The sequence below is a fragment of the Phyllostomus hastatus genome, unplaced genomic scaffold, assembly GCF_019186645.2.
Source record: "Phyllostomus hastatus isolate PE091 unplaced genomic scaffold, TTU_PhHast_1.1 phas_scaffold_585, whole genome shotgun sequence".
Lineage (NCBI taxonomy): Eukaryota > Metazoa > Chordata > Mammalia > Chiroptera > Phyllostomidae > Phyllostomus > Phyllostomus hastatus.
Genome location: NW_025334037.1, coordinates 17,647,446 through 17,660,633, shown reverse-complemented (window position 1 = coordinate 17,660,633; position 13,188 = coordinate 17,647,446). Strand labels below are relative to the sequence as shown.

The 13,188-nt window shown below is 33.5% G+C and overlaps 1 protein-coding gene across 1 annotated transcript in view; it reads right to left on the bottom strand.

The window, feature by feature from the left end:
• The window catches only part of ELP4 (elongator acetyltransferase complex subunit 4), a 202,204-nt gene that overhangs the window by 116,315 nt on the left and 72,701 nt on the right, over positions 1–13,188 (bottom strand). The window lies entirely within an intron of this gene.

Below are 13,188 nucleotides of genomic sequence, written 5' to 3'. Positions count from 1 at the left end.
AAAGGAAGATTAATACTCCTTTCCAGAAAATTCAAAGCACACAAAGCCAAAACCATAAATTGTTTGGCTTTGAAAAAAATCAACCACTTCCATATAAAGCTCCCTCCATTTTTATCAGAAATAGTTCAGCTACCTATTTAGAGTAACCAAGTAACAATCAGAATACCTCAAACTTTGAACTTTCTGGACCTAATTATCTCAACAATATAAAAGATATATATATATATATATATACACACACCAATACAAAATATACTTCCTAGAAAAAAATTAACAAGAGAATCAAAATTACTTAACCATTCACTTAATTATCAAGGAGCTTAAAAGGAATAAACCAACTGACTTAAAGCATTTATGCAATGCCTCAAATAAGACAGCTAACACAGTATGAAGGGTAGAGCCCCAATTTGAGTATGGCACACATCGATTTGGGATGACATAGTACAAAAGCATGAATAATTTAATGCTGAAAAGTTAAAGAAATATTTATGTTGCTTTAGTTTGATCCTACTATATGACATGATGTGTGTGCACTCAACAATTTACAATAATATTTTCTGAAAAATTACATGCAAAGAAACATGATCACTCTAAAACTGATGACATTTCTTGTCATGTAATCAAAGAAATAAACTTGGGTAAAAGGATAAATCTAGAGAGTTTTAATGAAGCATTTGTTTTTCCATAATTATTCAATTCTTCATCCTATAGAAATTGAGACTATGAAATAATAAAATTATTTATACTATTTGTAATTTTTTACAACTTTTCTCTTTTCCTTTCTTCCCCAGAGTTGTCATGTACTTCTGTGGATTAGATTTTTATTTTATTTAAAAAGAAAATGAGCCCTGACCAGATAGCTCAATTGGTTAGAGCGTTGTCCTGATATTTCAAGGTTGCAGGTTTAATCTCTGGTCAGGGCACATACAAGAACCAACCAATGAATGCATGAAGAAGTTTAACAACAAATCGGTATTTCCCTCTTTCTATCCCCCACTTTATCTCTCTCTAAAAATCAATAAGTAAAAATTTTTAAAAAATTGATAGTGGGAAAAATATTGCCATTCAAATATTTGGAGTTTAAGAAAAAATATCATTTTATCAAGTAAAATTATACTAATAAATATTTATAATAATATGAATACCTTAAGGGATGTATTAGATTAAATCATTCCACATTTAACACGGGACTTATTCAAAGTTACACACAGTTTTAAAATATAAAGGAGCTTTGGTAACTGATACGCATGTGGGGAAATCATAAAACAAATGCATTTTGGTTCCATTTTCTAATGGTTAAAACACATCCACCAAGGAACTAGGTAAATATACTTAACCTCAAGAAAGAAAGAAATTGCTAATTTGTCAAATTTTGCTAGGATTAAGCAATGGAGCCACATCTTTTTGTGTTTTTTATTCAATCAAATACTTCATACTGTAAATTTTGTTATTAAAATGTTGCTGCTTTAAAATTGGAGCATTTTTTAAAGAATACTTTCAGAAATGCTATTTACATTTACACTGGCCTCAAATACTACATACTTCACAGAACTTTTATTTACATCAGTTTTATTTTATAAAACATTTCTCAAAATCCTACATATTCTGAAAACTGTTACAAAATGGAGTGAACAAAATACTGTAATGACTGGGCTACACAGAATCATGGTATGATATTCAAAATTAATTTTAGACATTTTTCATAAATTATACATCATCTAGTTTCATATTATAGAAACTATTCACATAAAAATTCGTCTGTGTTTTTTGCTTAAAAATGTTTTATAGGTAACTTCCTAAGTCAGGAGTTTGTTGCTCACTACTTTACTGTTGAAATCTTTAAAATGCAGTTCACAGATGTCCAGAACCTCACATACACCCTGACCGGGAAAACGATCGCAATATCCAAGTATCACACAGAGCATCCAGCTGATGTTTGTGATGCAGTGGTAGGTTAAAGATACTAAAGTTTAAAATCAGCTTAGAATAATCCCATATTGAGTATAAAATTATAGCCTGTCATCAGGAGCAGGCTGACGGAGCCAGGTCCAGATGGGAAACTGGCTGGGAAAAAGCTGAGGCAGGTGGGAAAATGACGGGAACCAGAGGAACACAGGACTGCTCCCTCTGCTGGTGAGGCTCTCACCTGCTAGACTTTTAAATGAATGACTCACTTTTCTTTCATTATTTAAAATAGAACCGATAATACTATGTAAGGTGCTCCTTCTTCAGTTGGTTGTTCTGTGTTTGCACATTTTCAAACTCATGGCATCCAATTTTTCACTAGATTACTTGTCAGAAATATAAGGATCCAATGTTGCACCAGGAGGTCCAACTCTTTATCTTGTAATTTAATTGCATTATAAAAAATAAGCAAATGTAGCAATGCCTTTATAAGGCCTTTAAAAATTAAAAAGTACCTTTGAATTATATTTCTCTCTCTCTATATATATACTTGCTTGAAGTAAAAAGAGTCTTGGGCTAAAGACTTCACATTTCCTTCTCAGGCTCTGCACAATTCCCCGTAATGAAATAATATAGAAATGAACCATATAAATCAACTATACAGGGAACAAGGAAACAGCATGTCACAGCAAAACAGCATAGATGTACAGCGCCAAACCTATCTGATAATCTAATGATCTGAGTTTACAGATATTATGTCCTGATATGTAAGAAATTAAGGACAGACATTTACACAAAAATTTGTTAAATTTTACAGAAAGATTATTCAATATTCGATTTTCAATGTAAGTTAATAGCTGCAGCAAAAACATTTAGTAAAAATCTGTTCTAAGATTTTGGACTACAACCAGACGCTCCCAGAACAGGAGGGATCAGCTTTTTCACCCACTGTTCTCATCTGAATCCTGGCTGACAAGCTCTTCCAGCTCCCAGCCTTCCAGAAGGCTCCATCCCAGGAATCCCTGCCTGCCATTTGGTTTGCTGATTTTAATCTCTCAGGACTTTCTTACAGTGGCTCTACTATGCTGAACTGGCACTTGCTTCTAGAAGTGAGTTATTATTAAACCTGTAGGTCAATTGTGGCACTCACAACTCTTTGGAAGCTTTCAGTCACAGTGTACAATTTGCTAGTCTAATTAAATATTAATTCTAAGTGTTACATTTTGTGGCTAAGAGCTTTTATTTTCCATCATCGGCCTAGAAGAGAAAGAGGTTACAAGGCTAATTTAATCTCTTCCCTGTCCTCCCCAACATTAAAGATTAACTATGTATAGTGCAAAAACATTATTAAAGAAGCGGGAACTCTTTATATAGTAGTAATAGTGTAATTAATAGCGAAGGGAAAAAACATAATGTTAGGAATATAGTATATGACCTGGTCCTTAAACAACTTTAAATTATAATTAGTTGCAAGCACATTGTGTCTCATCCTTTTTTGAAGACAGTAATCTTTCTTTAAGGGAAGGTATGCATCCAAGTATATAAAGAGAAATCATTCAAAACTTACATTTCCTTGTAGGCATTTTTTGATAGTTTGTAACACCAAAGATAAAAGGCTTAGTAACATTGTTTGGAAAATAAATGCAAAATAAAACAAAGTGGCATTTCTTTTCTACATGAAAGGTGATGGAGTAGAGGATAGCTTGTAATGAAAATGTTAAGGATCCTCCCCCCTTTCTTCTTCTACCATGTTCCAGTGGACTGAACACAGAGGTCCCTCCCCACTTCTGCTCCCAGAACAGTTGTGCCCATGCCTGGACACTGGGCATTATAAAGATTGTGCCGTCCAGCAGCCAAAGATTCCATATGCCCAAACAGATGACTCAATCTCCATACTGTGATGAGACATTTCCATATTTCTACCATGGATACATGTGAAAGTTCTGGCTCTAAAGAGTACTTTAACAACCGCCATCACTACAAAAGACTACAGTGTGAATTGCTATGCGAACTCTAACACCAAAAAATTATTTCAGAGAGAGCAAAACATCATTTAAAACAAAAATTATTTTTATGGCTTGCTGAATATGCTTTGGTTACATTAAGTATAACAAAAGGTTTCTAAACGGTGATTTTTCCTTTAAAGATGCAAATTTATAATACTGACAATTTAAAATATCCTTTTATTTAATATGCATATTTATAGTAAGGTAAAATGGTACACACATTATTGCTAATGCCCTATATGGACTGAAACATATATAATTTGGAGTTTATATAAAAAGTTTCAAACATTCTTGACAAAGCAAGTAAATTAAATACATATGTATAATGCATACCAGCTCAGACTACATTTAAAAGATTAATCAGAGAGCAGCACACATAAGATGAAAGAGAATAAAAACTGGAGTAACAGAATTCATAGATACCAAGCCTACAGTAGCAGAGTTCAAACAGGGTTCTATTTTTTGTTATTGTAAAAAAGAAATATATATATATATATATACATACATAGATATGTGTGTGTGTGTGTGTGTGTGTGTGTGTATTCTGTTTACCACTCATCAGACTCATGAAGCTACTAAATTTTCAAAAGCTGGAATTTGACAAATATGGTGTAAAATTAAAATGATTTTAATATGATTCATTTTTTAGATTGCTTCTTTTAAGATTTAAAAAAGTCAATTTCTTACAATCAATTTCAGAGTATTTGAGAAGAGCTATAAAAATTAAAGACAGAAATAAAAATTAAAGACAGATTCTAGCTGAGAATATCTTTTTTAAAAAAAGGAATTCATGAAAAACTGACAGCCAGAATATCTAACTTTATCTTTAAATCTGTAATTTTCATCCTTAAATATTCTCATCACTAAAGTGCATTTAGAAATACCATTTAAATAGATCAAGTTATGTGACAGAAGTGGTGTTATCTTTCCTCTAATGACACCCATATCGACAATTAAAAAGATTTTCCAAAATTTTACAGCTATGAACTCATAAAAGTCTGTTGTTCCTTCACCATGCAATTATTCTTAGTTCTTGTTTTAAGAATAAAAGATTTCACACAGAGAAATTCACAAGGTTACTGCAGTCCACGTTTCCTAACCCCATATGAGTGGTTAGATCCACATTGCTTGACTTAGGGTTTAGCTGCTCAAATGCTCGGCATGAACACAGAAGTTTATGAATGTGAAAGGTTTGTTCTGAATTTCTCTGTGCTGCAACACACTCTATCATTCACTTCAGTGGGTTCAAACCTATAACACTTTAATACTGTAGAAGATTAATTTGAAAAAACTGTATATAAATTAAAATAACACATTAAATAAAACCTTATTCAATTTTCAAGAGACATTTTAACATGGCATTTTCTTCCTCTTTTCTTTACAAAAGGAATTTTCCAAGGTACAAGCTAACGTGCTGGTAAGTTTTCTTCACTGAGACAGCTGGAGGAAAAGATTCTGCAGAACAAATCACTGAAAAACATTGGTTATATGATAAAAACTCAATAAGGCTATTAACTGACCAAGTGCCAATGATGACCAATAAAAGTATGGTACAATCCAGTTTAAAATCTAAAATCTGTTCTGAATAAAAGAAGGTTTAAATAGTTTACCACCTAATGTTTTGTAAGCAAATATATTAAATGCTGGCAATACTTCAAATTATTCTAGAATGAGAAAAGGTTATTTCATATTTTATTATCAATAATGTCAAAGAAAGTTTCATTCCTGTATTATTATAGTTGAGGACAAATTTAATAGATTATGTTTAAAGTTTCTTAAAAGTATAGATTATGAAAATTAGAATAGATTAGCAACAATAAAAAGTAAATATTCTTAATGAAAGGAAAACTATGAGGAAAGTATTAAAAAAAGCTTTCCCTGTTTTAACCCTAATTCTAAGAGCTTCAATATTTTCTGACATTTGCAGGTAAAAGTACTTTTAACTAATAAAAGATACAAGTCAAGAATAACCTGTCACAGATTGGGTAAACAAAATGCATAAACAAAGGGAAATATATTTTCCAATTGCCTTGCCAATACAAATCACGATAAGGCATAAAACTAAGCTTTTATTTCCAAAAGGAATAAATGTTATTAGTCACCATTTTTGCCCCCAAGCACACATGGTCACTGTGAATTAAAAAATAAAATTAATTTAAAAGGCACAAAATGTTTCTAAAATTTGGAGATGGATGACAAATTTTACTAATAGTAAGGTAGTTCCTATTTATTTATAAGATCACATAAATAGTTTAATATCTTGCTAGATATGGATATTAAACAGTACCCTATTGTAACTGGTTCTAAGTTATCACTCTGTAAAAAATCTCATCAAAAACTTTTGCAGGTATTTTTGTCTTTCTCTGTCTGACTTATTTCACTTAGCATAATATCCTCTATTGCTCTGTAAATTATATAAATGTCTAATCGCTATGTTGTACATCTGAAACTAACATAGTATTGTATACCAACTGCCACTGCAAAATGAAAAAAAAATTTTAAGAAGTTTCAAAAGGTACACAAACATTTCTGTTTCTAAAAGCAACTGGGGAAAAAGCAACAGAATGAAATATCACAACCTTTCATACAGAAATTTATATTTCAGTTTTAAGAAGTTGAAATAATATTCTCACACATAAGATAATACGTAGTAAGAATTTCAAGCTAGGTTGTAGTTATTTGTCTCAGAAGTAACCTTTCCTCTCCCCCCCACCCCCAATCCACGACAACCTTTGCTTGACAACGGAGTTTTGAACAGTCGAGTTGTGAGAATGTGAGCAGCTGCTGTTATTATAACTAAAGGTCTGTCTACTGCTTGAGTCTGAGAGACCACATGTTCGGCTGTCCTCTCATCTTGCCATCCTCACCAATTAACTATTAACATGGAGGGCTGTACACATGCTCTGGGGGGCTCTTTAACAGGCTTCTTGGCGAGGGGAACAACTACACAGCAGGGATCTGGGAACTGAGTAATGCTGGAATATAGGGGAGCCGTCCATAGTTCTGCTCCTTCAAACGACACTTAACTACACAGTTCAGCATGTAACAAAGTCTGTATTTAACTTAGCCACTTCCACACACATTTTTAATACAATGTCTCTGGGCAGATACTAATACTATATTCTGGAATGAGACAATATGAATAATACTACGACTCTACAGGGAAAATGGTTTAGGGTTATATATATTTTTAAGGCATATATATCTGATGAATAATGTTGCTGTTTTTTTTCTTAGCAGATATTTAGAATTAATTTTTATACATTTGTTTCAACATATGCTTGTTATTTTTTCCTCTGCTGTTATGGGGATAATCTTTAACCCAAAGAAAATGAAAAGTTTCAAGTTCAAAGTTGTGAGGCGGAACACAAAAGATTCCAAGTGTAAATTAAAAAATGATTCCTTTGCATTCCACTTGTGAAATTCTTATAACAGTAAGTTAAAGTCAGTTTTGAATCTATGTCATTACTTTCCCTATTTTAACTTTTTATCCTCTTTGCAATTTTCTTAACTATGTGTTCCTTTCCTACAATAAAATGAAACATGGGAAGCGTGCCAAAAGTACAATAAAGGGCAACTAATCATTACTGTACAAGTCTGACAGGATGCTAATAACTAAAGTAAGAATGCTGATGGGCTGTTTTACCAGTCTAAGAAATATAGCTATTTCATTTCACTTTCAATCTAGTGTTGCTTTATATAACATATTCAAATAAAAGTATCACACTTCTATTATGTATGGGTGTTTAACTATATGACAAAATTTTCTAGAATATTAAACTACAATTCTATTTTCTGCTAGAAACCACTTCACTATCAAATTCTAAGCTCGAGTGTTTAGATACCTATATATACTAATTTTCTGCTCCATCCAAGCTATCTTTACACTGCTGAAAAAGCTCCACAGAGAGACAGACTTTGCTTCTCCTGTTCATGACTATATCCCCATGGGTGCCTAGAACAGAGCCTGCAATAAATATCTGTTGAATGAATGAGCTAAGTTACCTTTAGACAATCAACCACCATTTAAACCCTGATTTAGAGTCTGCAGGGATGGTCCTGGCTACAGAGGAGAGGAAGTTGATATATGATGTTAAAAAGAGTCATCTTACAAGCAACCAGGTGTGCTGTTACTAAGATTTACGTGGCCATTGGACGTCATCCATGCCTCCTGGTCTGTCTCAGACCTAACCTAAGAGGACCCTGTGTTTTTCATAAAAAGAGGCAGAAAGCTTAAGATTTCTATTGCTTTGATGGACTTGTTCACTCACTTTATTTTTTTGTAGCCTGATCTCTGTACAAATTCTCAATTTTGGAGGTTTGTTCAAGTAACAATAGTGAAAATGACAATTGTTAGCATATACTGAGTGCCTACTATGTGCCAGACTGTGTCAGCACTTGTATTGATAATCCTCTCAACCGGATATTCTTTGCCCCATTTTTACAGATGAAAAAGCTGAGGCTGAGAAAGTTAAGACTTGATTAAGACCACATAACTAATTGGGTCTATCTGCCTCCAAAAGCCCAGGCTCCTTCTGTCACTGAATCTGAGGAATATTACTACGTATGCAGTCTCTTTCTTCGTTCTGACCCTACTTCACTGCTACCCCTGAGTAGGTAACACAGCACAGTGGTTAAAAGTATGGTAATTAAAGGGGGACTGCTTAGGTCTAAATCTTGTCATTTGACTCAATATTTTGTCCCTTATTTTCTTATCTGTAAAATGAAGATCATGAGAGTATCAACCACATAGGGTTATTATGAGGACTAAATGAGTTAGTATATGAAAAGATCTTAGGACTGCAACTGGCCCCTAGAAATCACTATGCAAGTTTTTATCAAATAAACTCAGTCCCCTGGTTCTGTGTGTTCATGTCTTTGACCAACTTTGTACACATACTGCTTCCAGCTCTTAGTCTCCTTCCTTAGCCTAAGTGTTGTGATCTTCCTTGCCAGTCTTTCAGAGTTATCAACAGGCTTATTCCCTATTTATATCATGACTGGTTTACGCAAACTATTAAGGTTTGTATTTTTTCCTAAATATTTTGATATGAAAACAAATACATGGTCAGGTGTAATGTTCAAAGAGCAAAGAAATAATTTACTTGTCTTTTACAGCTCAGCTGATGTTCGCATCAGAAGACTGCTGTATGATAACGAGGTAAAGTTGTCTAGGGAAGCAGCAACCATCGAAGTCTGACCTATGTCTTTCTATTTCCATTTCAAAGTAGTGTCTTCACTGGAGTTTTCAAAAGCAAAAATTTAAACTACAGTGGTGCCTCTGTACTTGTCAGTAATTTGGTCTGGAACTCGTGACGAGCGCTGAAACCGATGAGTACAGAGCAAGCAATGAGTGATGAAGCGTTTTCTCTCACGGGCTGGTGTCAGTGTCGTGGCTCATGCAAGTTCTAGCAAGTGCCACAAGCCCAGAGCCAGTGCGGGGTGCTGAAACATTGTTTTCCCCATCAAAATACAACAAGTACAGGGTTTGACAAGTTCTGAAGCCAAAAAGTACTGAGATATTACTGTATATCTCTTCCAGATATTTAAATAGATAAATATATCTATGAAGTACCAACATTTAAATGTTAATATTCAGAAGTCCATTTATCATTTCAATCATTATGTAATTGATGGTAACATAGGATGACTTAAGGTCATTTGATGGTACTACTGCTGGTCCCTTACAGAGAGGCTAGAAGAACATCTATCAAAAACATTCACAGTCAGTTTGGAATCTCTTCATTAAATACTAAAAATGGTCACCACTAAAATGACTTTTGAAAAATTTTTCTTCCCACCTTTTTTTTGCATTGGTCCCTTTGGAATACATAAACATTACATATATAAGTGTTTTCCTTTGCTTGCAATTACACATAAGGAAATAGGCTCCCATCTTTTTTTCCTCCCTTATCTAGAATGTAACTCTTTGCTTAATCTTTCACATGGACTAGTCTGCCAAAGATTTTGTAATGGTATTTTTTTCTCTTTAAAAATGCTGAATAATAGCAATGTTGGTCTAGAACTTTTCTTTCTAATGGAAAGTTACAGCCATCACAAGTAGTTAATAATTTAAGACACATCAGGATATAGTGTGACAGAGGAGGAATTAAACAGAACTGAGTTTGATGCTAGCTTTACACGTGTAAGAGATGTGTGACTTTAGAGAATCACTTCATTTTAATTGTCTTTGCAATTGGCATCAAACCTATCTTGCAGAGATTTTGTGATGATAGGGGAAACTGTATCACCTAACAGTGAAGATGGTGGGGTCAGGGCAAGACAGAGTTCGAACATGACTGGCCCTGCCACTTATTAGCTGTGTGACCTTGTGAAAACAGAGGTAAGGGCTGTGATGAGGATTCAAGGACACAATACTTGTATAGTACTTGGCATGTGCCAAACAGTATTTGTAGTAATAGCATACTTGTAGCAGTATATGAGTAGCAGTATTTTCTACAGGTCTGTTTCAGGTTTATTCATCATAATAATCAAGAAGTCATTAAATCTGACCAATCTATTATCAAAACATTAACTTTATAATGACTTATCATTAACAATTAAACAATATAAGTATGTGTACAATGCCTAAGATAATTAGAGAAAGAAGTTTCCCTATAATATTTGTGTGATTTTAAGTTCATTATAGTTAGGTTCAAGCCTTTAGTAGAACAGCTCTTAACAGAAAACTCTTATGACTATTATAAATAAATTCAAGTAGCTAAGAAGTCAAAATTCATTTCTTATTTATGCTGAACTTTCAGTCATAGGACTTGCAACATACTACATATACTGTGTATAATTAATGTAGATAAATGACAACTTAATAAACTTGACATTTGTAGACAGGGTTTGGGAATGTTAGAACAAAAATACTAAAATCACATAAATTTAAATAAAGTTTCAAGGAGTTTTAACAATCAAGTATTAGAAATAATTTTCCAAGTAAGAATCAATATTCCTTTAACATTTTTTCAACATATAGAAAAGGCCTACTTTTCACCTGGCAATTACACTGATGGGATTATATGCTAAGAACCCTGGAACACCACTTCAAAAGAACCTATGTACCCAATGTTCATAGCAGTGTTATTTCAATAGCCAAGTGCTGGAAACAGCCTAAGTGCCCATCAGTAAATGAATGGATCAAAAAACTGTGGTACATTTACACAATGGAATACTATGCAGACGAAAGAAAGAAGGAACTCCTGCCCTTCATAACAGCATGGATGGAATTGGAGAGCATTATGCTAAGTGAAATAAGTGAGGCGGTGAAAGACAAATACCATATGATCTCATCTATAAGTGGAACCTAATCAACAAAACAAGCAAATGAGCAAGATAGAACCAGAGACATGGAAATAAAGAACAAACTGACAGTGATCAGAGGGGAGGGGAAGGATAACAGAGGAAAGAAGGGGAAGGGTCAAGTCAAGGAGCATGTATAAAGGACCCATGGTCAAAGACAATGGGGGTAGAGAACTGAAAGTGCAAGGTGAGGGGTAGATAGGGTAGGGGGGAGTAATGGGGGAAAAATGAGGACAACTATAATTGGACAACAATAAAAAAAAGAAAAAGAAAAAGAAAGAAAAGGCCTAGGTATGAAGCTAGGACTTTTTATACTTTATTGCATTTAATAATATATAATTATCATAATCCTAAACAGGATATAAAAGGAGAATTATAAACATGTGGCCCTGCCTTTGCAGACTATAATATATTAGATATATAAAATTATCTGAAATCACATGTTTGAGGTAGACTATAAGATAAGTGCTTTGGTAGATAGTACTGCTAATAGAAAGAGAACTAGTGAATATGAAGTGAGTTAACATTTAATTGGGATGTTAACTAACAAGACAAAAACTGTTTGGGAACACAAACTAAAGTATAAAAATTCAAATCGGAATACATTGATCCATTTGAAAAGATAAAACTATAAATGTTTTAGAAAGAAAAAGCAGGAAAATGATTGCTACAGCACAAAGTCTAGTAAGATGGGAGAAATGGGGAAGAGGAACCACTAACCATGAAAGAAACAGATAAATTAACTTTCATCAAGATTAAAAACTTTAGCTCTTCAAAGATATTTTTAAGAAAAGACAAATCACAACCTAGAAGAAAAATACTGCAAAACTGTACCTAATATGTATAAGGATTTTTAAAACTTGATAATGAGATGACTAAAAAGAAAATGGCCAAAAGACTAAGACAAAAGATAGGCAAATAGCCAACAAACACATGGAAAGATGGTCAACATTATTAGTTAGGCAGGAAATGCAAATTACCACAGTCATAACATTTCACACAGACCACAATGGCTAAAATAAAAAAGACTGAAAATAAAAATTTTGAAGACGTGATTCCTAGAGGGACAAAAATATATGTATCTGCACAAAGACTTCTAGGTGAATGGTCATAGCAGACTGATTCATAATAGTATCAATCTAGAAACACTCAAATGTCCATTGGTAAGTGAAAAGATAAAGAAATTGTGAGCCCTGACTGGCGTAGCTCAGTGGATTGAGTGCGGGCTGCTAACCAAAGTGACGCAGGTTTGATTCCCAGTCAAGGTACATGCCTGGGTTGTAGGCCATGACCCCCAGCAACCACACATTGATGTTTCTCTCTCTCTCTATCTCCCTCCTTCTCTAAAAATAAATAAATAAAATCTTAAAAAAAAAAAGAAATTGTGGTATGTTCTTACAACAGAAAACTACTTAATGATAAAAATAACCTCATGACACATACAACACTGTGGATGTTGATGATATTAAAGTGATTTTTTACATTGGGTAAATATTTGGAAGATCTCCATAACTCAGTGAAGCAATAATTTCCAAATGACCAAGGAACGATCTTTCAGTGTCTTGAGCTGCTATCAGTACTGGTATTATAGTTATTTCCTAGAGAAGTAAAGCAAAGTAAAACTCAAAACTTCTGTTAATAAAAGTAGGTCAATTCAAATCAGAGTGTTTTAGTATGTGCACTAAAATAAAAAAATTTACCATTTTATCTTATTATAACAATTTATCAATTTTAAAAAAGATTTTATTTATTTATTTTTAGAGAGAGAAGGGAGGGAGATAGAGAGAGAGAGAAACATCAATGTGCGGGTGCTGGGGGTCATGGCCTGCAACCCAGGCATGTACCCTGACTGGGAATCGAACCTGCAACACTTTGGTTTGCAGCCTGAGCTCAATCCACTGAGCTATGCCAGCCAGGCTAAAATTTATCCATTTTTAAGTCTACTGTTCATTAGTATTAAATATGTTCA